Source organism: Bufo bufo, chromosome 2 (genome assembly GCF_905171765.1).
Source record: "Bufo bufo chromosome 2, aBufBuf1.1, whole genome shotgun sequence".
NCBI classification, from domain to species: domain Eukaryota; kingdom Metazoa; phylum Chordata; class Amphibia; order Anura; family Bufonidae; genus Bufo; species Bufo bufo.
The window spans coordinates 191,548,827-191,575,005 of record NC_053390.1 but is presented as its reverse complement, the minus strand read 5'-3'; positions in this window follow the sequence as shown (position 1 = coordinate 191,575,005).

Sequence of the window (26,179 nt, the reverse complement as noted above, 5' to 3'; positions counted from 1 at the left end):
CCCGAACAACCCCTTTAAAGGGGTATTCCTATATATGTATATCTTATGACTAGGATATGCCATCATTTTCTGATCTCCAGAACGGGCCTCCATAAGTGAAAGAGAGCACACCATGCAAGCGCGGCCACCCTCCACAGTTATGAGTGTCTCACTGAAAAAATAGCCAAGCATGCGCTACACGCTCTCTATTCTCTACTATAGGCCATCCGAAAATATCCAAGTGTGCGTTTGCTTGGCTATTTTCCAAACTCCTCTAGCAATGAATAGACAGAATCTCACCATTAATAAGGCAAGATGAGACACAGTCCTGACCAGCAGAGGGCACCAGAACTTACTGTTTCAGGAGCTCCCATTGCAGTGCATGTGAGCACAGAAAGCTTTGCTGTCTCACTAAGGGTCCATTCACATGACAGTAAGGGCTCTGTGCCCGTATTCCGGCCTGAAAACGCCCGGAAGCGCTTCCGTGGGCTTTCGGGTCCATACCTCCGCACCACAAAAGATAGGATATGTCAATGTGTCTGCATCCGTATTACTGAGTGCACACGGCTAGTTCCCACACATTGCGGACTGCAATTTGTGGTCTGCAGTACGGGCACTTACATTCGTGTGAATGGACCCCAACTCTAATACAGCATAGCCTGCTGTGCTGCCCTGTTTCCATAGCTCTCAAGAACTGCAATGGGAGCTACTGAAACAGCAAGTGCTGGCCCACTCTGCTGTTTCCTGGCCTACTGGTGGTCAAGTTAGTAAAGGTGAGATGAAACAACCCCTTTAAGAGACTTAACCCTTGTATTGCAGAAACTGATTCCATTATAAAAGAGTTGAATGGGAATCCATCTTTATTGAATTTTACTTTAGTAAAGAGTTAACTGTACTAGTCTTCTAAAAGTGTCCATACACCGTCAATATCTGCTGGCCAGTTGCTTGTTTGTCTTACAACATCTCACCTGGCTGCCCATATAGATACAAGCCCAGTTTGGCCAAGCATGCATGTGTTCTTAATAGGAATAGAGGAGAAAGCCTCTGCCGGCTCATCTCCTGCAAACATAGAAGGATTGAGTGTTATACTCCGTCCTTCCTTCTCTTGCCCGACATCATATGTAGATGGAGAGTCGGGAGCTCCCCATAAAGATTTAACTGTCAGTCTGTCCCACTGAAAACACAGGATTCGGCTGACAATAGTATAATGTGCGTTGTGGCCTTAAAGTGTACCTATACTTTCAGAGGACTTAAGCAGAAAATAAGCAGCCCATGTGTGTACACAAGTAATGACATTATTTCTGGCCATTATAGGACTTTTATCTGGCACTTTTTAACAGCTTTCCCCTCTGCAGAATCTGGACTACCATAACGTCTTCCAGACAAAAAGTAGAGGAAATGCTGCTCTGATGTCATGATCTTTCATATACATTGAAGCAGAAGAGTACGGAAGACATTATAGAGACCTTCTGAACAGTGTAGATATGAATCCAGTACACATGAGGAAGTGAAACACCTACCATTTGCTGCTGAAGCATGTCTGTGTCTGTCACTCTCTACCTCCTACCAATCCCCTCTCTAAAGGCTTATATAGAGTGATGTAGGGCTCATTCATACGACTGTGTGTGCCCCCTGCCCATATTGCACACCGCAAACAGCAGGTCCGCAATATACGGGCGCTGGTTGTGTGCATCCTGCATTACAGATGTGGACTTATTGACTTGAATGGGTCCGCAATCTGCACGATACGGCACGGATTGGAAGCCCAAGGAAGCACTATGAAGTGCTTCTGTGGGCTTTCAGGTCCGTGCCTCCGCACCACAAAAGATAGGACAAGCCGTATATTGCTGATCATGGACCCATTCAAGTCAATGGGTCTGCACCGCAATACGTGAATCATACGACCGGTGCCTTTGCATTGCAGACTGCAATTTGTGGTCTGCAGCACAGGGCACACACGATTGTGCGCATGAGCAGCACAGGGCACACACGATCATGCACATGAGCCTGTAATCTGATCCTTTTGTAAGCAGCCTGTGTTGGTTTCACAAGATTTATCAGAATTCAGAAAAAAGTTAAATTTAGAAAAGGAGGGGGGGCACTGATAAATGAAGAACAAGACATTTTTGTCTGATAATATGTATTACAATATTTTTTTATACTGTTGATTTATGCAAAGCTGTCTGAAAGGTTAGTGACCGTTTATGTCTTTTTGCCACCTTCCATCTGGGATTTACAACTACATGGCATTGCTGCACCTGTAGACCCCAACTATTTCTTGACTCAGACCGACTGCTTTTCTCTTCCTATAGCTGTGATCATTCCATTTTCACTCTCAGACCCCCTTTTGACCACTGCTCATTAGTGTTGGGCGAGCATGCTCGGCCGAACACTAATTTTACTCGAGCATCGCGATGCTCGGCACCTCCTGGTGTTTGGCCAAATACCGTGTGTGCTCGAGCGCTATGCTCCAGTCTCCTCCCCGCACATTTGTTGGCTGCTACGCAGCCAATAAATGTGAAGGTGAGTACTGCCATTCACTGTAATGCCATTCACTGTAATGTGTTGGCTACTGGCATTACAGTAATTGGCTGGCCGGAAAGCGTCTTAGTCTTAGTCAGGGAGAGCAGGAGAGCAGAAGGGAGAGCTGGAGAGCAGAAGGGAGAGATAGTGTAGGGAGTGAAATAGACCCAAAAGTCCTTTTAAGGACTATTGTGTGTGGCAGCAATATATATTTTTAGTGCAACCTGCACTAAATTGCTAAAACTGGTTAGAGACCCAAAAGTCCTTTTAAGGACTATAGTTGTATCTGGCAGCAATATATATTTTTAGCGCAACCTGTGCTAAATAGCTTGCAATTGTTTGGCCGCTGCAGACAGCGACTTTATCTGCACTACATCTCCTGTCTAACGTGTGCGCAGCCTAAAAATATCTGTGACATCCAGTGTACTTTTTCCATAGACGGTGTCCACTGCGGACAGTTACATTACCTGCGCTACATCTCCTGTATAACGTTTGCGCATCCGAAATATCAGTGACATTCAGAATAATTTTTTTTCGCTGCTGGTGACAGCGACATTATCTGCGCTACATCTCCTGTGTAACGTGTGCGCAACCTAAAAATATCTGTGACATCCGGTGTACTTTTTCTGTAGACGGTGTCCGCTGCGGACAGTTACATTACCTGCGCTACATCTCCTGTATAACGTTTGCGTATCCGAAATATCAGTGACATTCAATCAATTTTTTTTGCTGCTGGTGGCCACGACATTATCTGCCCTACATCTCCTATGTAACGTGTGTGCAGCCTTAAAATATCTGTGACATCCGGTGTACTTTTTCTGTAGACGGTGTCCACTGCGGACAGTTACATTACCTGCGCTACATCTCCTGTATAACGTTTGCCCATCCTAAATATCAGTGACATTAATTCAGTGTAATTTTTTTATTAGCCGCTGGTGACAGCGACATTACTTGCGCTATACCTCCTGTTTAACGTGTGCGCATCCTAAATATCAGTGACATTCATTCAGTGTAATTTTTTATTAGGCAGTGGTGACAGCGACATTACTTGCGCTATACCTGCTGTTTAACGTGTGCGCATCCTAAATATCAGTGACATTCATTCAGTGTAATTTTTTATTAGGCAGTGGTGACAGCGACATTACTTGTGCTATACCTCCTGTATAACTTTTGTGCATCCTAAATATCAGAAAATTGAGATAAGTGATCAATAGGGATGAGCGAACCCGAACTGTATAGTTCGGGTTCGTACCGAATTTTGGGGTGTCTGTGACACGGACCCGAACCCGAACATTTTCGTAAAAGTCCGGGTTCGGTGTTCGGCGCTTTCTTGGCGCTTTTTGAAAGGCTGCAAAGCAGCCAATCAACAAGCGTCATACTACTTGCCCCAAGAGGCCATCACAGCCATGCCTACTATTGGCATGGCTGTGATTGGCCAGTGCAGCATGTAACCCAGCCTCTATATAAGCTGGAGTCACGTAGCGCCGCACGTCACTCTGCTCTGATCAGTGTAGGGAGAGGTTGCAGCTGCTGTTAGGGCCAGATTAGGCAGTGATTAACTCCTCCAAAACACTTCATTCAGTGATCGATCTACAGCTGTGGATCATTGAACTGCTGCTATTCAATTGCTCACTGTTTTTAGGCTGCCCAGAGCGTTTTTCATTCACTTTTTTCTGGGTTGATCGGCGGCCATTTTGTGTCTTGTGGTGCGTTAGCACAAGCTGCCACCAAGTACATTTAACCATCAATAGTGTGGTTATTTTTTGGCTATATCCTACATCAGGGTCAAGCTGTCATCAAGTGCATTTAACCATCAATAGTGTGGTTATTTTTTGGCCATATACTACATCAGGGGCAAGCTGAGCCTGTCACGAAGTGCATTTAACCATCAATAGTGTGGTTATTTTTTGGCTATATCCTACATCAGGGTCAAGCTGTCATCAAGTGCATTTAACCATCAATAGTGTGGTTATTTTTTGGCCATATACTACATCAGGGGCAAGCTGAGCCTGTCACAAAGTGCATTTAACCATCAATAGTGTGGTTATTTTTTGGCCATATACTACATCAGGGGCAAGCTGAGCCTTTCACCAAGTGCATTTAACCATCAATTGTGGCCGCGGCCACGGTCAGTAAGGTGACAGGAGGGGGCTAGACAGTGGCTGGGGTGTGCCTGGAGCCACGGGACGTGGGCCTGCCTAAAAGAGGGCCAACCCTAGGGAGAGCAGGAAGAAAGGGGTGGGAAAAGGGGGGGTGAAGTGCGAGTCGGCGGGCGCGGTGCGGTGAGCTGTACGAGGGGGTTTAAGAAGGGGGACCTGGCCCCTCACACAATTACAGGCTGCATGCAGCCTTAACTATTTGTGGCCGCGGCCACGGTCAGTAAGGTGACAGGAGGGGGCTAGACAGTGGCTGGGGTGTGCCTGGAGCCAAGGGACGTGGGCCTGCCTAAAAGAGGGCCAAAAAGACACCGGGTAGGAGAAGTGCTGCTGTTTAATGCATGTGGAACAGGGTTACAAAACCAAGGAACGGAATACCTGCCGGGTTTCAGTCAGCGGATCCGGGATGTACCGGGAAAAACAGGCAGATCTCCACCTACCCATGTGACGGATGACGTGCGGAGGCGTCCCGTGCTTGGAAGCTGCTGAGGCTGCCCCGATGCGGAATGAATGACCTGAGATGGTTTTGGGGTCCACCCCCAACCCTGCGACCAGGGACCTGATGTGGGAGACGAACTGTGGCGTGGACAGGGGTTTCCCTTGGAATGGAAGCAAAGGGGACTCTGGATCTGGAGATGGTGTGGAAACCAGGAGACGTTGGAGTACCACTACTGGGCACCAGGCGTTTTCGGACTTGAAGAAGCGGATCAGTATGGGAGGACCGGTTTGGGACGTCTTGGTGGAAGGAAGGCTTAATACCAGATGATCCTGGCTCCAGGATAGCTGCTTCTTTTTCAGGAAGATCGTCTTCAGGGAAGAAACTGAAAATTCTCCTGGACGAAGGAAGCCGTAGAAGCTTAGGTACATGGCGGCCTTGATGACCAGACTAATGGAATGGCCAAAAGGATTGCCATCTAGGGATGCAGACAGCTGCCTAAACAGCTCACCGGAGACCGGCCGACGGGACGGGTTGGAGTCTTTACTGTTTTTCTCAATGCCCCTGAGCGTAGCCTTGACGGCTTGGGACGTGAATGCCGCGCGTACTTCTGGGTTCTGAAGGGCTAAGAAATGCTGCGCCCCGGCCAGGTACAAACGGATGGTGCTGGGTGCCAGCTTGAGGTTGACATGGCAATGGGCCATGAAAGCCATGATGTACGCAATGAAGGACATATCCTGTTGGGGATGGTCCCTGGAAAACTTTTGGAAGAGGTTCCAACCTGTGCCGTAGTTGCGAGCCGTGTTGACCGAGAGGGATCGGTGCCTGAGGTCCTCGGCGGTTGCCAGCAGAGACCTCAATCCAACATCAGGTCGCTGAAACCGGGAATCCGGGCCCCGGTCCGGTCTGCTTCTGGACATACCTGAAAGAAGGTTTGAAAATTGAACCTCGATAAGGCATCGGCCGCCGTGTTGCTGGCACCTGGAATATGGGAACACGAAAAATGAAAGTTATAGGTCATGGCCAGCCAGACCAGTTTGCGCAACAGGGACATGACCCTGGCCGACTTAGCTCGGCCTTTGGAGATGATGTCCACCAGGTCCTGACTGTCAGATATAAACATGACGCTGGAATTAGCCCAGAGGTGACCCCAGACGGATGCGGCCGCCACGATGGGGTAACATTCCAGGAACGGTGATGAGCTGAGGGACTGAGGGTCGGAACTGACCTGCGGAGGCCATGGGCCAGCCAGCCACCGGGACCCGAAGATGGCAGAGAAACCCCAGGATGCCACGGCATCAGCAAACACCCTGGTAGATGACTGGGACCATGAGGGAACGAACAGGCTGACCCCGTTCCAAGAAGAAAGAAAGCTGTCCCACATGCGCAAGTCTGCCATGGCAGCCCTGTCCAAGTGGACAATGCTGCTGGGTTCGGAGGCTGTGGGAAGGAGCGAGAGCAGATGGGAAATAAAGGCCCTGCCCTGGGGCATGACCCTTAAGGCAAAGTTCAGTCGACCCAGGATGGACTGTAGCTCGACCTTGGTCACCTGGGAAGAGGTGATGGCCCTGGCCACGACTTCCCGTATTTGGGACAGCTTTGCCTCTGGAAGCCTGGCTTCCATTCTGTCTGAGTCCAGGACAATACCCGGGAAGGTGATGGAAGTGACCGGCCCCGCGGTCTTCCCCTGCGAAATTGGGATGGAAAGGGCGGCAAAGATCTCCAGGAGGGAGAGCAGCCCGGATGGCCGACATAGCGGAGGTTCTATGAGGAGGAAGTCGTCCAGGTAATGGATGACCGCTGGGGCGCTGCCGTGGTGGATCAGGATCCAGTGAAGCGCTTGCGCCAATTGGTCGAATAACCACGGGCTGCTTTTGGAGCCGAAAGTCAACCTGTTGGCAAAATAGAACCTGCCCTCCCACCTAATACCATAAAACTGCCAAAGGTGAGGGGCGATGGGCAGCAGTTTGAAGGCGTCCGCTATGTCAGTTTTCGACAACCAGGCGCCTTTCCCGGCGCTAAGGATGAGGGCAATGGCTTCGTCAATGGATGCGTACGTCATGGAAAACTCTTCGGAAGGAATGAGTGAATTGATGCTGGGGATGACGGAATCATGGGGGGCGGAGAGATCGTAAATCAAACGTTTTTTATTTGACTCTTTTTTGGACACTATGCCTATGGGGCTGATCCGCCAGCGAGAGAAAGGAACCTGGTTGAAGGGGCCCAGGAGGAACCCGTTCTTGACCTCTGAATTCAGGAGTTCCTGCACAGCGGCGGGGTCTGACCTGGCTGACTGCAGATTGTCACACTCCCAGTTGGAATGGGGTAGTGCCACCAACCCTGTGTCAAAGCCGGAGCAGAGGCCAGTGATCAGGAAGTCCACGAATCCCGGCACCGGGTGGTCCCGTAATAGGAGGGCCAGGAGGTCGATGTCACAGTCGGCCAGTCATAGGCGCTTGTACGCCTTCTTGGGACATGTGGACCTAGGGTGAGCCCTGAAGCAGATGGAGCAGATGTGCAGAGCCCTGCAACCGCTGAAGAGACAGGAACCAAAGTTAAAGTTGTTGCAAACTTGGCTGTTGCCAAGGTAAACAATGGGTCTGCCCAACTTGTCAGTGGAGGAGGGACTGCGGGGGAACCCGGAGGGGCCTGGAATGGCCTTGTCTGGTTGGGCCGTGGCAGTTTGAGGACACCACTCCGTGGAGTGAAAAATCGACTGACAAGTCGAACAAGCGGGGGCCCGGAGACCGGCGAAATGCTGGCAGAACAACTCCATGTCCAGCGTAGCCCAGTTGACGGAAAACTGAAACTGGGTAAGCGCGGCGGCGGCCTTGGCTGAAAAGGAGCGGTGGTAGTCATAGAAAGCCGTGCCGCCGTACTTGTGCCCAAGACCAGTAACTTTGTGTAGATGCGTGTCCAGCTCCTCCCGGCGAGCCGGAAAGGCGGAGCAGAGCACGTCTCTAAACAGGCCGAAGGCCAAAACAAACTCGGTGACAGAGAGCTTGCGGTTGAGCCGTCCATCCTTGGCCCGAAGTACCACCGAGACCTCTCCGCAGTCAAAGGTCTTGTTGTCTGCGGCATCGTGGGACGCAATCAGGATGGACGCGAGATTCACGTCCTTGCCCGCCAAGATGTCCCTCCTGATGTGGTCCGGCACCAAGTGTGCAGGAGCCACCACCGGAGCAGCCGGGGACGTACCTGGAGCCGGAAGCAGGGATAGCGGGGGATCGGTGACGGGGACCACCGCCTGGGATGACGCTGGTGTCCTGGACTCCAAGTCCACCACCCTGGTCCTGATGTCGGCAACGGACGAGATGAGTGAATCCAAGGAGGCCTGTAACAGCACCAGGGACTGCTGGATGGCAGGGGGTGGATCTTCTCTTACAGGAGGGCTGGGCTCGGTCATCAATAGCCGGTATAGCTCGGCCTTCCTGGCTGAGGCTGGGTGCCTGATACCTCTCTTGGCCAACTCCGCAATGAGCCTCGGCACAGTCCATCTTCGGAGGGCAACAGGGCCACCTTGGCTGGAGACCGAAGTACCCGGGAGGGACAAAGTGTCGTCGACATCAGAGACCTGCGACATAGCTTCAGGATAGCGGAGACCTTGCAACACCTGGAATTAGAGACAACAATATGGCAGCTGGAGAGGTCCTGGGGACGTGTACCCTGACTGCTGAGGACGAGGGCGAACATATTTGAGGACGTACCTGAGAGCGTGGAATCAACACCCTTGCCTTACCGTCTGAGGATTGACGGGAACGACCCGGCTGGCCCTGAGGACTGGAAAAGTTAGGAGTGACGTGAGAAAATTGCAGCGCAGGACCTGAAAACCAATGCTGATGCGTGCGGACACACCGCTGTGTCGGCTGCTAATGGAAACAGGGAGACGTGGACGAAACATGAAACCAGGAAAAAGGGGTATCTGGGGAACCAGGAGGAGGAGTCGAAGGACTGTGGTAAGAAGGAGGCCTGGAAGTTCCAGGACGGGCGGTGAGGAGTGACCTGAACGTTTCAGGTTGGAGACGTGAGCAAGTTGCCTGGGTGCCGCAAGATGCGTGGGAACTGGGAGACACCTGTCGCACCGACTGACTACCGTAAAGGTGGCTGCCCCCGTGCGCTAAAGAGACCAGGAACGACCCTTAAGCTAAAGCGACAGCGGACGGGGGAGACACCCGAACGCATCAGGGCACCTGGCAGGGAAGAGACCTGAACATCTCAGGCTAGATGGATAGAGGAGACACCTGAACGCTTCAGGGTGCTAGGACAGAGAAGCCACCTGAACGCCTCAGGCTAGGATGGACAGAGAAGACACCTGAACGCTTCAGGGTACCTGGACAGAGAAGACACCTGACTGACTCAGGCAGAAAAGTGCAGAGAAGACACCTGAACGCTTCAGGGTACCTGGACAGAGAAGACACCTGAACGCCTCAGGCCAAGATGGACAGGGAAGACACCTGAACGCTTCAGGGTACCTGGACAGAGAAGACACCTGACTGACTCAGGCACAAATGTGCAGACAAGACACCTGAACGCTTCAGGGTACCTGGACAGAGAAGACACCTGAACGCCTCAGGCCAAGATGGACAGAGAAGACACCTGAACGCTTCAGGGTACCTGGACAGAGAAGGCACCTGACTGTCTTAGGCCGAGATGGATAGAGAAAACACCTGAACGCTTCAGGGTACCTGGGCAGAGAAGAACCAGAACGCCTCCGGCTTAAGAAGGACAGAGAAGACACCTGACGTCTCAGGTTGAGTGAGAGAAAAAACATCCCTGCTTGCCTCCGGGGAGGCAACCCGGGATGTGGGTGGGAGGAACTGCGGGGAGCAGCCCAGGATTACCTACCTGAACACCCTCAAGCTTGCGAATACCCGCGAGTTGGCCGGCAGCGACCTTCTGCGGACCTAAACCTGACGTCAGGAAGTCGAGAAAAAACTCGTCGGGGACCACGAACGCTACTGGCACCTGGGAAAGGAACATGCATGTGAAAAATTGGGGAGCCACAAGGGTCGGAGCCCCCGTGGGACAGGCTTGGAGGCCGTGGGTTGGCAGGGGCGTGCGCGGGCCTGGAAGGCCACGGGTCCCACCTGAGTGGGCGTGGAGGAGTCTGTGGTCCGTGCCAACCTGGCAGGAGCGGGTGGCCTGGAGGTGGAAACCCAGGAGCCAGGAACGGCGAGCTGGATGGAGCCAGGAGAGACGTGAAGGGGGCGGACCATTAATTACCCATCAGTGCCACTTCTACGTGATGGGCAATTAATGCGTACCAGGACCACTGACCGCCCAGAAGTGGCGGATATGACCTGAAGCTGCATCTGCCAGCCCTGCTATGTTGACACCTAATGGGCGTGACCTAGCCAACCTGCACAAATGCAGGCTGGTCACCATGACATCTATGGGCTGGCAGAAGGTACGGGCGGCAGCAGACTAAAGCACCCCTGGACGAACATACAGCTGTATGTATCAGACCCGCCCGAGTGTGTGTGCACCTTGGATGTGCTGGTTGGGCCTGCACTCTGGGGCACGGGAGTGTGGCAAGCAAGAACGGCCCTGACAAGAGCGTGGAAGGCGGGAGCGGCCGTGGCCGTGAGCGGGGCTCCCCCTCTGTCCACCACCCCTACGGCCAGCGTGCAGGGCTCGATGCGGCAGCCGGGAGCTGGGCCCGGTGCCGGCTGCGCATGCGCCCGACCTCTCGCGAGAGGACGGACGCGACACGACGGCGGTGGAGGGAGCTCACGGAGGCCGGAAGCGGTGAGGGGGAGCGGGCCTGCGGCCGACCTCGGTCCTGAAGTCGGACGGACCGGAGACACAGGCGGGAGGCAGGAGGCGTGCGGCGATACTTACCTGGGGAGGCGTGCTTACCGGAAGTGACGTGAGTCACAGGAAGTGCGAGTCGGCAGGCGCGGTCCGGTGAGCTGTACGAGGGGGTTTAAGAAGGGGGACCTGGCCCCTCCCACAATTACAGGCGGCATGCAGCCTTAACTATTAGTGTGGTTATTTTTTGGCCATATACTACATAAGGGGCAAGCTGAGCCTGTTACTAAGTGCATTTAACCATCAATAGTGTGGTTATTTTTTGGCTATATCCTACATCAGGGTCAAGCTGTCATCAAGTGCATTTAACCATCAATAGTGTGGTTATTTTTTGGCCATATACTACATCAGGGGCAAGCTGAGCCTGTCACGAAGTGCATTTAACCATCAATAGTGTGGTTATTTTTTGGCTATATCCTACATCAGGGTCAAGCTGAGCCTGTCACAAAGTTATTCTCAATAACTTCACACACACGCTACAGTGCAATTCCAAGTCTAATTCTGTGTGTAAACGTATACCTGTCACCCAGCGCCTAGAAAATAGGCCTCAAATTTATATTCATTCAAATCTGTCATTATTGCTTTAGCTGGTCAAGTTATTTAGTGTCCGTCAAAGCACAGTTTTTGTTCTGGGTTGAAATACAATTCCCAATTTTGCAATTCTCTAAATTAGTGGTTTCTGCTGTATCAGGCCTACTTTAAATCTATCCCTAAAAGGGTATATAAGATTCAAGGTGCAGATAGGGTTATTCTCAATAACTTCACACACACGCTACTGTGCATATCCAAGTCTAATTCTGTCCGTAAACGTATACCTGTCACCCAGCGCCTAAAAAATAGGCCTCAAATTTATATTCATCCAAATCTGTCATTATTGCTTTAGCTGGTCAAGTTATTTAGTGTCCGTCAAAGCACAGTTTTTGTTCTGGGTTGAAATACAATTCCCAATTTTGCAATTCTCTAAATTAGTGGTTTCTGCTGTATCAGTCCAACTTTAAATCTATCCCTAAAAGGGTATATTAGATTCAAGGTGCTGATAGGGTAATTCTCAATAACTTCACACACACGCTACTGTACAGATCCAAGTCTAATTCTGTGTGTAAACGTATACCTGTCACCCAGCGCCTAAATAATAGGCCTCAAATTTATATTCAGCTAAATGTGTCATTATTGCTGTGCCTGTATTAGTGTAATACGGTACCTAAATAGATAGCCAGATAGTGTTTGGTGTCTGTAAAAAAAAGGCCTGAATTTGAATTCAATACATTGGGCCAAATAATATTTTTCTTATTGTGGTGAACGGTAACAATGAGGAAAACATCTAGTAAGGGACGCGGACATGGTCGTAGTGGTGTTAGTGGACCCTCTGGTGCTGGGAGAGGACGTGGCCGTTCTGCCACAGCCACACGTCCTAGTGAACCAACTACCTCAGGTCCCAGTTACCAGCAGAATTTACAGCGATATTTTGTGGGGCCCAATGCCGTTCTAAGGATGGTAAGGCCTGAGCAGGTACAGGCATTAGTCAATTGGGTGGCCGACAGTGGATCCAGCACGTTCACATTATCTCCCACCCAGTCTTCTGCAGAAAGCGCACAGATGGCGCATGAAAACCAAGCCCATCAGTCTGTCACATCACCCCCATGCATATCAGGGAAACTGTCTGAGCCTCAAGTTATGCAGCAGTCTCTTATGCTGTTTGAAGACTCTGCTGGCAGGGTTTCCCAAGGGCATCCACCTAGCCCTTCCCCAGGGGTGGAAGAGATAGAATGCACTAACGCACAACCACTTATGTTTCCTGATGATGAGGACATGGGAATACCACCTCAGCACGTCTCTGATGATGACGAAACACAGGTGCCAACTGCTCCGTCTTTCTGCAGTGTGCAGACTGAACAGGAGGTCAGGGGTCAAGACTGGGTGGAAGACGATGCAGGGGACGATGAGGTCCTAAACACCACATGGAATGAAGGTCGTGCCACTGACTTTCACAGTTCGGAGGAAGAGGCAGTGGTGAGACCGAGCCAACAGCGTAGCAAAACACAAAGAGGGAGCAGTGGGCAAAAGCAGAACACCCGCCGCCAAGAGACTCCGCCTGCTACTGACCGCCGCCATCTGGGACCGAGCACCCCAAAGGCAGCTTCAAGGAGTTCCCTGGCATGGCACTTCTTCAAACAATGTGCTGACGACAAGACCCGAGTGGTTTGCACGCTGTGCCATCAGAGCCTGAAGCGAGGCATTAACGTTCTGAACCTTAGCACAACCTGCATGACCAGGCACCTGCATGCAAAGCATGAACTGCAGTGGAGTAAACACCTTAAAAACAAGGAAGTCATTCAGGCTCCCCCTGCTATCTCTTCTGCTGCTGCCGCCTCGGCCTCTTCTGCTGCTGCCGCCTCGGCCTCTTCCTCCGCCTCTGGAGGAACGTTGGCACCTGCCGCCCAGCAAACATGGGATGTACCACCAACACCACCACCTGCGTCACCAAGCATCTCAACCATGTCACACGGCAGCGTTCAGCTCTCCATCTCACAAACATTTGAGAGAAAGCGTAAATTCCCACCTTGCCACCCTCGATCCCTAGCCCTGAATGCCAGCATTTCTAAACTACTGGCCTATAAAATGCTGTCATTTAGGCTGGTGGACACAGACAGCTTCATACAGCTCATGTTGCTTGCTGTCCCACAGTATGTTGTTCCCAGCCGGCACTACTTCTCCATGAGAGCCGTGCCTTCCCTGCACAACCAAGTATCCGATAAAATCAAGTGTGCACTGTGCAACGCCATCTGTGGCAAGGTCCACCTAACCACAGATACATGGACCAGTAAGCACGGCCAGGGACGCTATATCTCCCTAACTGCACACTGGGTAAATGTAGTGGAGAGCTGTTTGGCGCACGTCCTTCCGCCGCCAAGGATCGCAGGGCAACATTCTTTGCCTCCTGTCTCCTCCTCCTCCTACTCAGCTTCCTCCTCCTCTTCTTCCACCTGCTCATTCAGTCAGCCACACACCTTCACCACCAACTTCAGCACAGCCCGGGGTAAACGTCAGCAGGCCATTCTGAAACTCATATGTTTGGGGGACAGGCCCCACACCGCACAGGAGTTGTGGCGGGGTATAGAACAACAGACCGACGAGTGGTTGCTGCCGGTGAGCCTCAAGCCCGGCCTGATGGTGTGCGATAATGGGCGAAATCTCGTTGCAGCTCTGGGACTAGCCGATTTGACGCACATCCCTTGCCTGGCGCATGTGCTGAATTTGGTGGTGCAGAAGTTCATTCGCAACTACCCCGACATGTCAGAGCTGCTGCATAAAGTGCGGGCCGTCTGTTCGCGCTTCCGGCGTTCACATCCTGCCGCGGCTCACCTGTCTGCGCTACAGCGTAACTTCGGCCTTCCCGCTCACCGCCTCATATGCGACGTGCCCACCAGGTGGAACTCCACCTTGAACATGCTGGACAGACTGTGCGAGCAGCAGCAGGCCATAGTGGAGTTTCAGCTGCAGCACGCACGGGTCAGTCGCACTGCGGAACAGCACCACTTCACCACCAATGACTGGGCCTCCATGCGAGACCTGTGTGCCCTGTTGCGCTGTTTCGAGTGCTCCACCAACATGGCCAGTGGCGATGACGCCGTTATCAGCGTTACAATACCACTTCTATGTCTCCTTGAGAAAACACTTAGGGCGATGATGGAAGAGGAGGTGGCCCAGGAGGAGGAGGAGGAGGAGGAGGAAGAGGGGTCATTTTTAGCACTTTCAGGCCAGTCTCTTCGAAGTGACTCAGAGGGAGGTTTTTTGCAACAGCAGAGACCAGGTACAAATGTGGCCAGACAGGGCCCACTACTGGAGGACGAGGATGAGGAGGAGGTGGAGGAGGATGAGGATAAAGCATGTTCACAGCGGGGTGGCACCCAACGCAGCTCGGGCCCATCACTGGTGCGTGGCTGGGGGGAAACACAGGACGATGACGATACGCCTCCCACAGAGGACAGCTTGTCCTTACCTCTGGGCAGCCTGGCACACATGAGCGACTACATGCTGCAGTGTCTGCGCAACGACAGCAGAGTTGCCCACATTTTAACGTGTGCGGAGTACTGGGTTGCCACCCTGCTGGATCCACGGTACAAAGACAATGTGCCCACCTTACTTCCTGCACTGGAGCGTGATAGGAAGATGCGCGAGTACAAGCGCACGTTGGTAGACGCGCTACTAAGAGCATTCTCAAATGTCACAGGGGAACAAGTGGAAGCCCAAGGCGAAGGCAGAGGAGGAGCAAGAGGTCCTCAACGCAGCTGTGTCATGGCCAGCTCCTCTGAGGGCAGGGTTAGCATGGCAGAGATGTGGAAAAGTTTTGTCACCACGCCACAGCTAACTGCACCACCACCTGATACGGAACGTGTTAGCAGGAGGCAACATTTCACTAACATGGTGGAACAGTACCTGTGCACACCCCTCCACGTACTGACTGATGGTTCGGCCCCATTCAACTTCTGGGTCTCCAAATTGTCCACGTGGCCAGAGCTAGCCTTTTATGCCTTGGAGGTGCTGGCCTGCCCGGCGGCCAGCGTTTTGTCTGAACGTGTAATCAGCACGGCAGGGGGCGTCATTACAGACAAACGCAGCCGCCTGTCTACAGCCAATGTGGACAAGCTGACGTTCATAAAAATGAACCAGGCATGGATCCCACAGGACCTGTCCATCCCTTGTGCAGATTAGACATTAACTACGTCCCCTTAACCATATATTATTGTACTCCAGGGCACTTCCTCATTCAATCCTATTTTTATTTTCCTTTTACCATTATATTGCGGGGCAACCCAAAGTTGAATGAACCTCTCCTCTGTCTGGGTGCCGGGGCCTAAAAATATCTGACAGTGGCCTGTTCCAGTGGTGGGTGACATGAAGCCTGATTCTCTGCTATGACATGAAGACTGATTCTCTTCTGACATGAAGCCAGATTCTCTGCTATGGGACCTCTCTCCTCTGCCTGGGTGCCTGGGCCTAAATATGTGACAATGGACTGTTCCAGTGGTGGGTGACGTGAAGCCTGATTCTCTGCTATGACATGAAGACTGATTCTCTGCTGACATGAAGCCTGAATCTCTGTTATGGGACCTCTCTCCTCTGTCTTAGTGCCGGGGCCTAAAAATATCTGACAGTGGCCTGTTCCAGTGGTGGGTGACATGAAGCCTGATTATGACATGAAGACTGATTCTCTGCTGACATGAAGCCAGATTCTCTGGTATGGGACCTCTCTCCTCTGCCTGGGTGCCTGGGCCTAAATATCTGACAATGGACTGTTCCAGTGGTGGGTGATGTGAAGCCTGATTCTCTGCTATGACATGAAGACTGATTCTCTGCTGACATGAAGCCTGAATCTCTGTTATGGGACCTCTCTCCTCTGTCTGGGTGCCGGGGCCTAAATTATATGACAATGGACTGTTCCAATGTTGGGTGACGTGAAGCATGATTCTCTGCTATGACATGAAGACTGATTCTCTGCTGACATGAAGCCTGAATCTCTGTTATGGGACCTCTCTCCTCTGTCTGGGTGCCGCGGCCTAAAAATATCTGACAGTGGCCTGTTCCAGTGGTGGGTGACTTGAAGCCTGATTCTCTGCTATGGCATGAAGACTGATTCTCTGCTGACATGAAGCCAGATTCTATGTTATGGGACCTCTCTCCTCTGCCTGGGTGCCGGGGCCTAAATATCTGACAATGGACTGTTCCAGTTTTGGGTGACGTGAAGCCTGATTCTCTGCTATGACATGAAGACTGATTCTCTGCTGACATGAAGCCTGAATCTCTGTTATGGGGCCTCTCTCCTCTGTCTAGGTGCCGGGGCCTAAATTATATGACAATGGACTGTTCCAATGTTGGGTGATGTGAAGCATGATTCTCTGCTATGACATGAAGACTGATTCTCTGCTGACATGAAGCCTGAATCTCTGTTATGGGACCTCTCTCCTCTGTCTGGGTGCCGGGGCCTAAAAATATCTGACAGTGGCCTGTTCCAGTGGTGGGTGACATGAAGCCTGATTCTCTGCTATGACATGAAGACTGATTCTCTGCTGACATGAAGCCAGATTCTCTGCTATGGGACCTCTCTCCTCTGCCTGGGTGCCTGGGCCTAAATATCTGACAATGGACTGTTCCAGTGGTTGGTGACGTGAAGACTGATTCTCTGCTATGACATGAAGACTGATTCTCTGCTGACATGAAGCCTGAATCTCTGTTATGGGACCTCTCTCCTCTGTCTGGGTGTCGGGGCCTAAAAATATCTGACAGTGGCCTGTTCCAGTGGTGGGTGACATGAAGCCTGATTCTCTGCTATGACATGAAGACTGATTCTCTCCTGACATGAAGCCTGAATCTCGGTTATGGGACCTCTCTCCTTTGTCTGGGTGCCGGGGCCTAAAAATATCTGACAGTGGCCTGTTCCAGTGGTTGGTGACATGAAGCCTGATTCTCTGCTATGACATGAAGACTGATTCTCTGCTGAAATGAAGCCAGATTCTCTGCTATGGGACCTCTCTCCTCTGCCTGGGTGCCTGGGCCTAAATATCTGACAATGGACTGTTCCAGTGGTGGGTGACGTGAAGCCTGATTCTCTGCTATGACATGAAGACTGATTCTCTGCTATGACATGAAGACTGATTCTCTGCTGACATGAAGCCAGATTCTATGTTATGGGACCTCTCTCCTCTGCCTGGGTGCCGGGGCCTAAAAATATCTGACAGTGGCCTGTTCCAGTGGTGGGTGACATGAAGCCTGATTCTCTGCTATGACATGAAGACTGATTCTCTGCTGACATGAAGCCAGATTCTCTGCTATGGGACCTCTCTCCTCTGCCTGGGTGCCTGGGCCTAAATATCTGACAATGGACTGTTCCAGTGGTGGATGACTTGAAGCCTGATTCTCTGCTATGACATGAAGCCTGATTCTCTGCTATGACATGAAGACTGATTCTCTCCTGACATGAAGCCTGAATCTCTGTTATGGGACCTCTCTCCTTTGTCTGGGTGTCAGGGCCTAAAAATATCTGACAGTGGCCTGTTCCAGTGGTGGGTGACATGAAGCCTGATTCTCTGCTATGACATGAAGACTGATTCTCTGCTGACATGAAGCCAGATTCTCTGCTATGGGACCTCTCTCCTCTGCCTCGGTGCCTGGGCCTAAATATCTGACAATGGACTGTTCCAGTGGTGGGTGACGTGAAGCCTGATTCTCTGCTATGACATGAAGCCTGATTCTCTGCTATGACATGAAGACTGATTCTCTGCTGACATGAAGCCAGATTCTATGTTATGGGACCTCTCTCCTCTGCCTGGGTGCCGGAGCCTAAAAATATCTGACAGTTGCCTGTTCCAGTGGTGGGTGACATGAAGCCTGATTCTCTGCTATGACATGAAGACTGATTCTCTGCTGACATGAAGCCAGATTCTCTGCTATGGAACCTCTCTCCTCTGCCTGGGTGCCTGGGCCTAAATATCTGACAATGGACTGTTCCAGTGGTGGATGACGTGAAGCCTGATTCTCTGCTATGACATGAAGCCTGATTCTCTGCTATGACATGAAGACTGATTCTCTCCTGACATGAAGCCTGAATCTCTGTTATGGGACCTCTCTCCTTTGTCTGGGTGTCAGGGCCTAAAAATATCTGACAGTGGCCTGTTCCAGTGGTGGGTGACATGAAGCCTGATTCTCTGCTATGACATGAAGACTGATTCTCTGCTGACATGAAGCCAGATTCTCTGCTATGGGACCTCTCTCCTCTGCCTCGGTGCCTGGGCCTAAATATCTGACAATGGACTGTTCCAGTGGTGGGTGACGTGAAGCCTGATTCTCTGCTATGACATGAAGCCTGATTCTCTGCTGACATGAAGCCAGATTCTCTGCTATGGGACCTCTCTCCTCTGCCTCGGTGCCTGGGCCTAAATATCTGACAATGGACTGTTCCAGTGGTGGGTGACGTGAAGCCTGATTCTCTGCTATGACATGAAGCCTGATTCTCTGCTATGACATGAAGACTGATTCTCTGCTGACATGAAGCCAGATTCTATGTTATGGGACCTCTCTCCTCTGCCTGGGTGCCGGAGCCTAAAAATATCTGACAGTTGCCTGTTCCAGTGGTGGGTGACATGAAGCCTGATTCTCTGCTATGACATGAAGACTGATTCTCTGCTGACATGAAGCCAGATTCTCTGCTATGGAACCTCTCTCCTCTGCCTGGGTGCCTGGGCCTAAATATCTGACAATGGACTGTTCCAGTGGTGGATGACGTGAAGCCTGATTCTCTGCTATGACATGAAGCCTGATTCTCTGCTATGACATGAAGACTGATTCTCTCCTGACATGAAGCCTGAATCTCTGTTATGGGACCTCTCTCCTTTGTCTGGGTGTCAGGGCCTAAAAATATCTGACAGTGGCCTGTTCCAGTGGTGGGTGACATGAAGCCTGATTCTCTGCTATGACATGAAGACTGATTCTCTGCTGACATGAAGCCAGATTCTCTGCTATGGGACCTCTCTCCTCTGCCTCGGTGCCTTGGCCTAAATATCTGACAATGGACTGTTCCAGTGGTGGGTGACGTGAAGCCTGATTCTCTGCTATGACATGAAGCCTGATTCTCTGCTATGACATGAAGACTGATTCTCTGCTGACATGAAGCCAGATTCTATGTTATGGGACCTCTCTCCTCTGCCTGGGTGCCGGAGCCTAAAAATATCTGACAGTTGCCTGTTCCAGTGGTGGGTGACATGAAGCCTGATTCTCTGCTATGACATGAAGACTGATTCTCTGCTGACATGAAGCCAGATTCTCTGCTATGGAACCTCTCTCCTCTGCCTGGGTGCCTGGGCCTAAATATCTGACAATGGACTGTTCCAGTGGTGGATGACGTGAAGCCTGATTCTCTGCTATGACATGAAGCCTGATTCTCTGCTATGACATGAAGCCTGATTCTCTGCTATGACATGAAGACTGATTCTCTGCTGACATGAAGCCTGAATCTCTGTTATGGGACCTCTCTCCTCTGTCTGGGTGTCGGGGCCTAAAAATATCTGACAGTGGCCTGTTCCAGTGGTGGGTGACATGAAGCCTGATTCTCTGCTATGACATGAAGACTGATTCTCTGCTGACATGAAGCCAGATTCTCTGGTATGGGACCTCCCTCCTCTGCCTGGGTGCCTGGGCCTAAATATCTGACAATGGACTGTTCCAGGGGTGGGTGACGTGAAGCCTGTGTCACGACTGTGACTGATCCAGACGGGTCGGGAGGAGAAGGTCGCAGCGACTTGCTACTCGCGATAGCTTGTGAGTTTGCTCCGTGGTTCAGGGTATGTCATCCAGGTTTTGCCTTGTGAACCTTTTTGTCCTGACTGGGAGTTTGTAGGCATCCTTCTCAGGTGAGTCCTGTCTGCCACTCCCAGATACTATATTAGTTTCAGTTTCACTTGCAGTCATTGCCAGATATAGTCCTTACTTCCAGTGCTACTCTGACCTTTGAAGGAGATCGTTTGATGGTGTTGCTGTGGAGCTCTTGTCCGGCGTGGACTGTCGTGTTTGGGATCGCCTTCTCTGCTTGTGACTGGATAAGTCTATCTCTGCTGTTGTTTGTTTGTTGCTGTCTTCCCCTGTTGTTTTCCTAGACGTGAGTGATGGTGACTAGCGCTCCCATCGGCCTTTCCCCAGTCCAGTCTTGTTAGGGCGACTGAGGGTTTAGGCATCCTGCTCGCCGCACGGGTTCACACCCCGTCTAGGGTATCAGGGCAGACAGGTGCCAGCTTAGGGTTAGTCAGGGGTGGCCATTCTATTTCCCATCCGTAGATAAGGGTCCCCCTTCCCCTCCGTCTGGTGCGACACGACTGCTTCTGGGATAGCGGTTGTGACAGTATATCTGGCCTTTTAAAAAAAATATATAAATGACATTTCTTTTTATTTTTTTTATTTTTTTTGCTTGCTGTTTTGCTTTGTATTTTGTCTGTTCCACTATGGATCCGGTTTCGGTTTTGGCGAAACAATTACAGGGGTTATCCCTTGAAGTGGCAGGATTAAAAGCAACAGTGCTGCAGCAGCAATCCTTGGGTTCCACTGTTGCTACGGGAAACCAAGGTACTCCTAAACCAAAAGTGGCTTTACCTGATAGGTTCTCAGGAGGGAGAGACCAATTTGTAACTTTCAGAGAAGCTTGCAAATTGTTCTTCAGGTTACGCCCTAGATCCTCCGGCGGTGAGGAACAACGGGTGGGCATTGTAATTTCTCTCCTGCAAGGAGATCCGCAGGCTTGGGCTTTCTCCCTACCATCAGACTCTCTGGCCTTACGATCAGTGGAGGAGTTTTTTGAAGCCCTGGGTCTCGTATATGATGACCCGGACAGGGTCTCACTGGCTGAGTCTAAGCTACGTAGACTTCGGCAAGAGAACCGGTCTGCTGAACTATATTGTTCCGAATTCCGTAGGTGGGCTACTGATACGTTATGGAATGACTCGGCCCTTAGGAGTCAGTTCTGCCAGGGGTTGTCTGAAAAATTAAAAGACTCGCTGGCGGTATACGAGGTCCCTGGGTCTCTTGAGGCTGATATGTCTCTGTCCATAAGAATCGACAGACGACTCAGGGAGAGACTATTAAATTTTACAGAGGCCTCTATAGGGCAGGGATCGGTCTGTTATGGTCCAGTCGAACCAATGCAAATAGGGGGCGCCACTAGACGGGTGAATCCTCCTAAGTCCCGCCGTAGGTCAGAGGTTTGTTCTCGTTGTGGGGGGAGGGGTCATTTTGTAAATGTTTGTCCCTCAGAACCCAAGAGACCACAAACAAAGGAGCCGCCAGAAAAACTAGAGTCCCCAGATTGTGCGGAGGAGAACAGTCTGGGCGTATTCGTTTCCTCCATACGCATGTCTCAGTTTTTGTTGTCCGCTACCGTTGAGGCGGGCAATAAAACTGAGATCTGTTCTGTCTTTTTGGACAGTGGGGCGGGGGTCAACTTGGTGGATTCACGGTTTGCTCAGGCTCTGGGTTTTACTCCGGAACCGGTATGCAGAACTATTCCTGTTTTTGCCATCGACTCCTCCCCTCTTACTCAGAGAGAGTTAACTCAGATCATCCATAATATCCATCTGCAGGTAGGGGACCTCCATAAAGAGCATATCTCTTGTTATGTCCTGGACGGTCTTCCGGCTCCTATGGTATTGGGGCTTCCCTGGCTGGTGACTCAAATTCCAGTGGTGGATTGGCAGGCCGGGGAGATTGTGGAGTGGAGTGAACATTGTAAGGACAACTGCTTGAGTAGTAGGTTCTCTACACTCTCTGTAACATCTTTACCTGCCTTTCTGTCAGATTTTATGGATGTGTTCTCTGAAAAGGGTTGTCAGGGGTTACCACCTCATCGTCCATATGATTGCCCGATTAATCTATTACCTGGGGCAAAACTACCTAAAACCCGGTTATACAATCTTTCCGGCCCGGAGAGGAAGGCTATCCAAGATTATATTTCGGAGAGTTTGGCTAAAAGACACATCAGACCCTCTTCTTCACCCGTGGCTGCAGGGTTCTTTTTCGTTAAAAAGAAAGATGGGGGCCTGCGTCCTTGCCTGGATTTCCGGGAATTAAACCGGATAACTATCCGAGATCCCTATCCTCTTCCTCTCATTCCCGACCTCTTTAATCAGGTTGCTGGTGCTAAATGGTTCTCCAAAATGGATCTCAGAGGAGCCTATAACCTGGTTCGCATCAAAGAGGGGGATGAGTGGAAAACGGCTTTTAATACTCCGGAAGGGCATTATGAAACTCTGGTCATGCCATTTGGTCTTACTAATGCGCCTGCGGTGTTCCAACATTTTGTCAACGATATTTTTAGTCACCTTATCAGGAGATTTGTTGTGATATATCTTGATGACATCCTGGTCTATTCCCCGGATCTGGATACACATAAGATCCATGTGAGACAAGTGCTGCAGATATTAAGGGCCAACAAATTGTTTGCTAAATTAGAGAAATGTGTGTTCGCCGTAAAAGAACTGCCATTTCTGGGGTATGTGTTGTCAGATTCAGGTTTCCGCATGGATCCAGAGAAAGTCCGGGCGATTATGGACTGGGATCTGCCTGAGAACCTGAAGGCATTGCAACGCTTCCTGGGGTTTGCCAATTTTTATAGAAAGTTTATAAAGAACTATTCCTTGGTGGTCAAACCACTGACGGACATGACCCGAAAGGGATCCGATTTTTCCAAATGGTCACATGCAGCCAAAACTGCCTTTACATCTCTGAAGGAGAGATTCATCTCGGCCCCTATTCTCGTACAGCCAGATGTCTCGCTTCCTTTTATTGTAGAGGTTGACGCATCAGAGGTGGGGGTGGGAGCGGTACTATCTCAGGGCCCGTCCCATGGTGAATGGCGTCCGTGTGCTTTCTTTTCGAAGAAGTTGTCTACTGCAGAAAGGAACTATGATATTGGCAACAGGGAACTTTTGGCTATTAAGTTGGCCTTTGAGAAGTGGCGTCATTTTTTGGAGGGGGCGGTTCATCCCGTCACGGTGATTACTGATCACAAAAACGTATTATATCTGGAGTCTGCTAAACGTCTCACCCCTAGACAGGCTCGGTGGTCGTTATTTTTTACTAGGTTTAATTTTGTAATAACCTATCGCCCGGGGGCAAAAAATACTAAGGCGGATGCATTGTCCCGAAGTTTTCCTGGAGGGGGTGATGTTGATGTACCAGAGCCCATTTTGCAAAAAGGGGTGGTGGTCTCTGCATTACACTCAGGTTTGGAGGGGAGGGTGTTGGAAGCTCAGGGGGACGCCCCGGCCTCCTGCCCCTCGGGTAAACTGTTTGTGCCAGAAAATTTACGACTGGAGATACTAAAAGAACACCATAACTCCACACTGGCAGGACACCCAGGTAGTAGGGCAACCTCTGAGTTAGTGTCTCGTCGGTTCTGGTGGCCTAAATGGCGCCAGGAGGTGTTGAATTTTGTGTCTGCATGTGCTACCTGTGCTCGTTCTAAGGTAGATCATACTCGTCCGGCAGGGCGTCTTACCTCTGTCTGGGTGCTGGGGCCTAAATTATATGACAATGGACTGTTCCAATGTTGGGTGACGTAAAGCCTGATTCTCTGCTATGACATGAAGACTGATTCTCTGCTGACATGAAGCCTGAATCTCTGTTATGGTACCTCTCTCCTCTGTCTGGGTGTCGGGGCCTAAAAATATCTGACAGTGGCCTGTTCCAGTGGTGGGTGACATGAAGCCTGATTCTCTGCTATGACATGAAGACTGATTCTCTGCTGACATGAAGCCAGATTCTCTGCTATGAGACCTCTCTCCTCTGCCTGGGTGCCTGGGCCTAAATATCTGACAATAGACTGTTCCAGTGGTGGGTGACGTGAAGCCTGATTCTCTGCTATGACATGAAGCCTGATTCTCTGCTATGACATGAAGCCTGATTCTCTGCTATGACATGAAGACTGATTCTCTGCTGACATGAAGCCAGATTCTATGTTATGGGACCTCTCTCCTCTGCCTGGGTGCCGGGGCCTAAATACCTGACAATGGACTGTTCCAGTTTTGGGTGACGTGAAGCCTGATTCTCTGCTATGACATGAAGACTGATTCTCTGCTGACATGAAGCCTGAATCTCTGTTTTGGGACCTCTCTCCTCTGTCTGGGTGCCAGGGCCTAAATTATATGACAATGGACTGTTCCAATGTTGGGTGATGTGAAGCATGATTCTCTGCTATGACATGAAGACTGATTCTCTGCTGACATGAAGCCTGAATCTCTGTTATGGGACCTCTCTCCTCTGTCTGGGTGCCGGGGCCTAAAAATATCTGACAGTGGCCTGTTCCAGTGGTGGGTGACATGAAGCCTGATTCTCTGCTATGACATGAAGACTGATTCTCTGCTGACATGAAGCCTGAATCTCTGTTATGGGACCTCTCTCCTCTGTCTGGGTGCCGTGGCCTAAAAATATCTGACAGTGGCCTGTTCCAGTGGTGGGTGACATAAAAATAGCACATGATCTAATCTGTCAGATGAACATTGTAAATAATAAAAACGGTGCAAAAACAGGTATTTTCTGGCAAAGTTTCCATTTTAATCCATTTTTTCCCGTAACAAAGCAAGGGTTAACAGCCAAGCAAAACTCAATATTTATTGCCCGGATTCTTTAGTTTACAGAAACACCCCATATGTGGTCGTAAACTGCTGTACGGGCACACGGCAGGGGGCAGAAGAAAAGGAATGCCATATGGATTTTGGAAGGCAGTTTTTGCTGGATTTGTTTTTTGACACCATGTTCCATTTGAAGCCCCCCCTGATGCACCCCTAGAGTAGAAACTCCAAAACGTGACCCCATTTAAGAAACTACACCCCTCAAGGTATTCAAAACTGATTTTACAAACTTTGTTTATCCTTTAAGTGTTCCACAAGAGTCAATGGCAAATGGAGATGAAATTTCAGAATTTCTATTTTTTGTTACTTTGCTTCACAAAAAGTGTAATATAGAGCAACCAAATCTCATATGTACCCTAAAATAGTACCAAAACTTCCACCTTATCCCATAGTTTCAAAAATGGGGTCACGTTTTTGGAGTTTCTACTCTAGGGGGGCATTAGGGGGCTTCAAATGGGACATGGTATAAATAAACCAGTTCAGCGAAATCTGCCTTCCAAAAACCACACGGTGCTCCTTTGCCTCTACGCCCTGACGTGGGGCCGTACAGTGGTGTACGACCACATATCGGGTGTTTCTATAAAACGCAGAGTCAGGGCAATAAATATAGTTTTGTTTGGCTATTAACCCTTGCTTTGTTAGTGGAAAAAATAGATAAAAATTGAAAATTTGGCAAAAAATTTAAATTCTGAAATTTCATTTCCATTTGCCATCAACTCTTGGGGAACACCTAAAGAGTTACTGATGTTTGTAAAATCAGTTTTGATACCTTGAGGGGTGTAGTTTCTAGAATGGGGTCACTTTTGGGTGGTTTCTATTATGTAAGCCTCACAAAGTGACTTCAGACCTGAACTGGTCCCAAAAAAGTGGGTTTTTGAAAATGTCTGAAAATTTTCAAGATTTGCATCTAAACTTCTAAGCCTTGTAACGTCCCCAAAAAATAAAATGGCATTCTCAAAATGATCCAAACATGAAGTAGACATATGGGGATGTAAACTAATAACTATTTTTGGAGGTATTACTATGTATTATAGAAGTAGAGAAATTGAAACTTGGAAATTTGCAATTTTTTTTAACATTTTGGTAAATTTGGTATTTTTTTATAA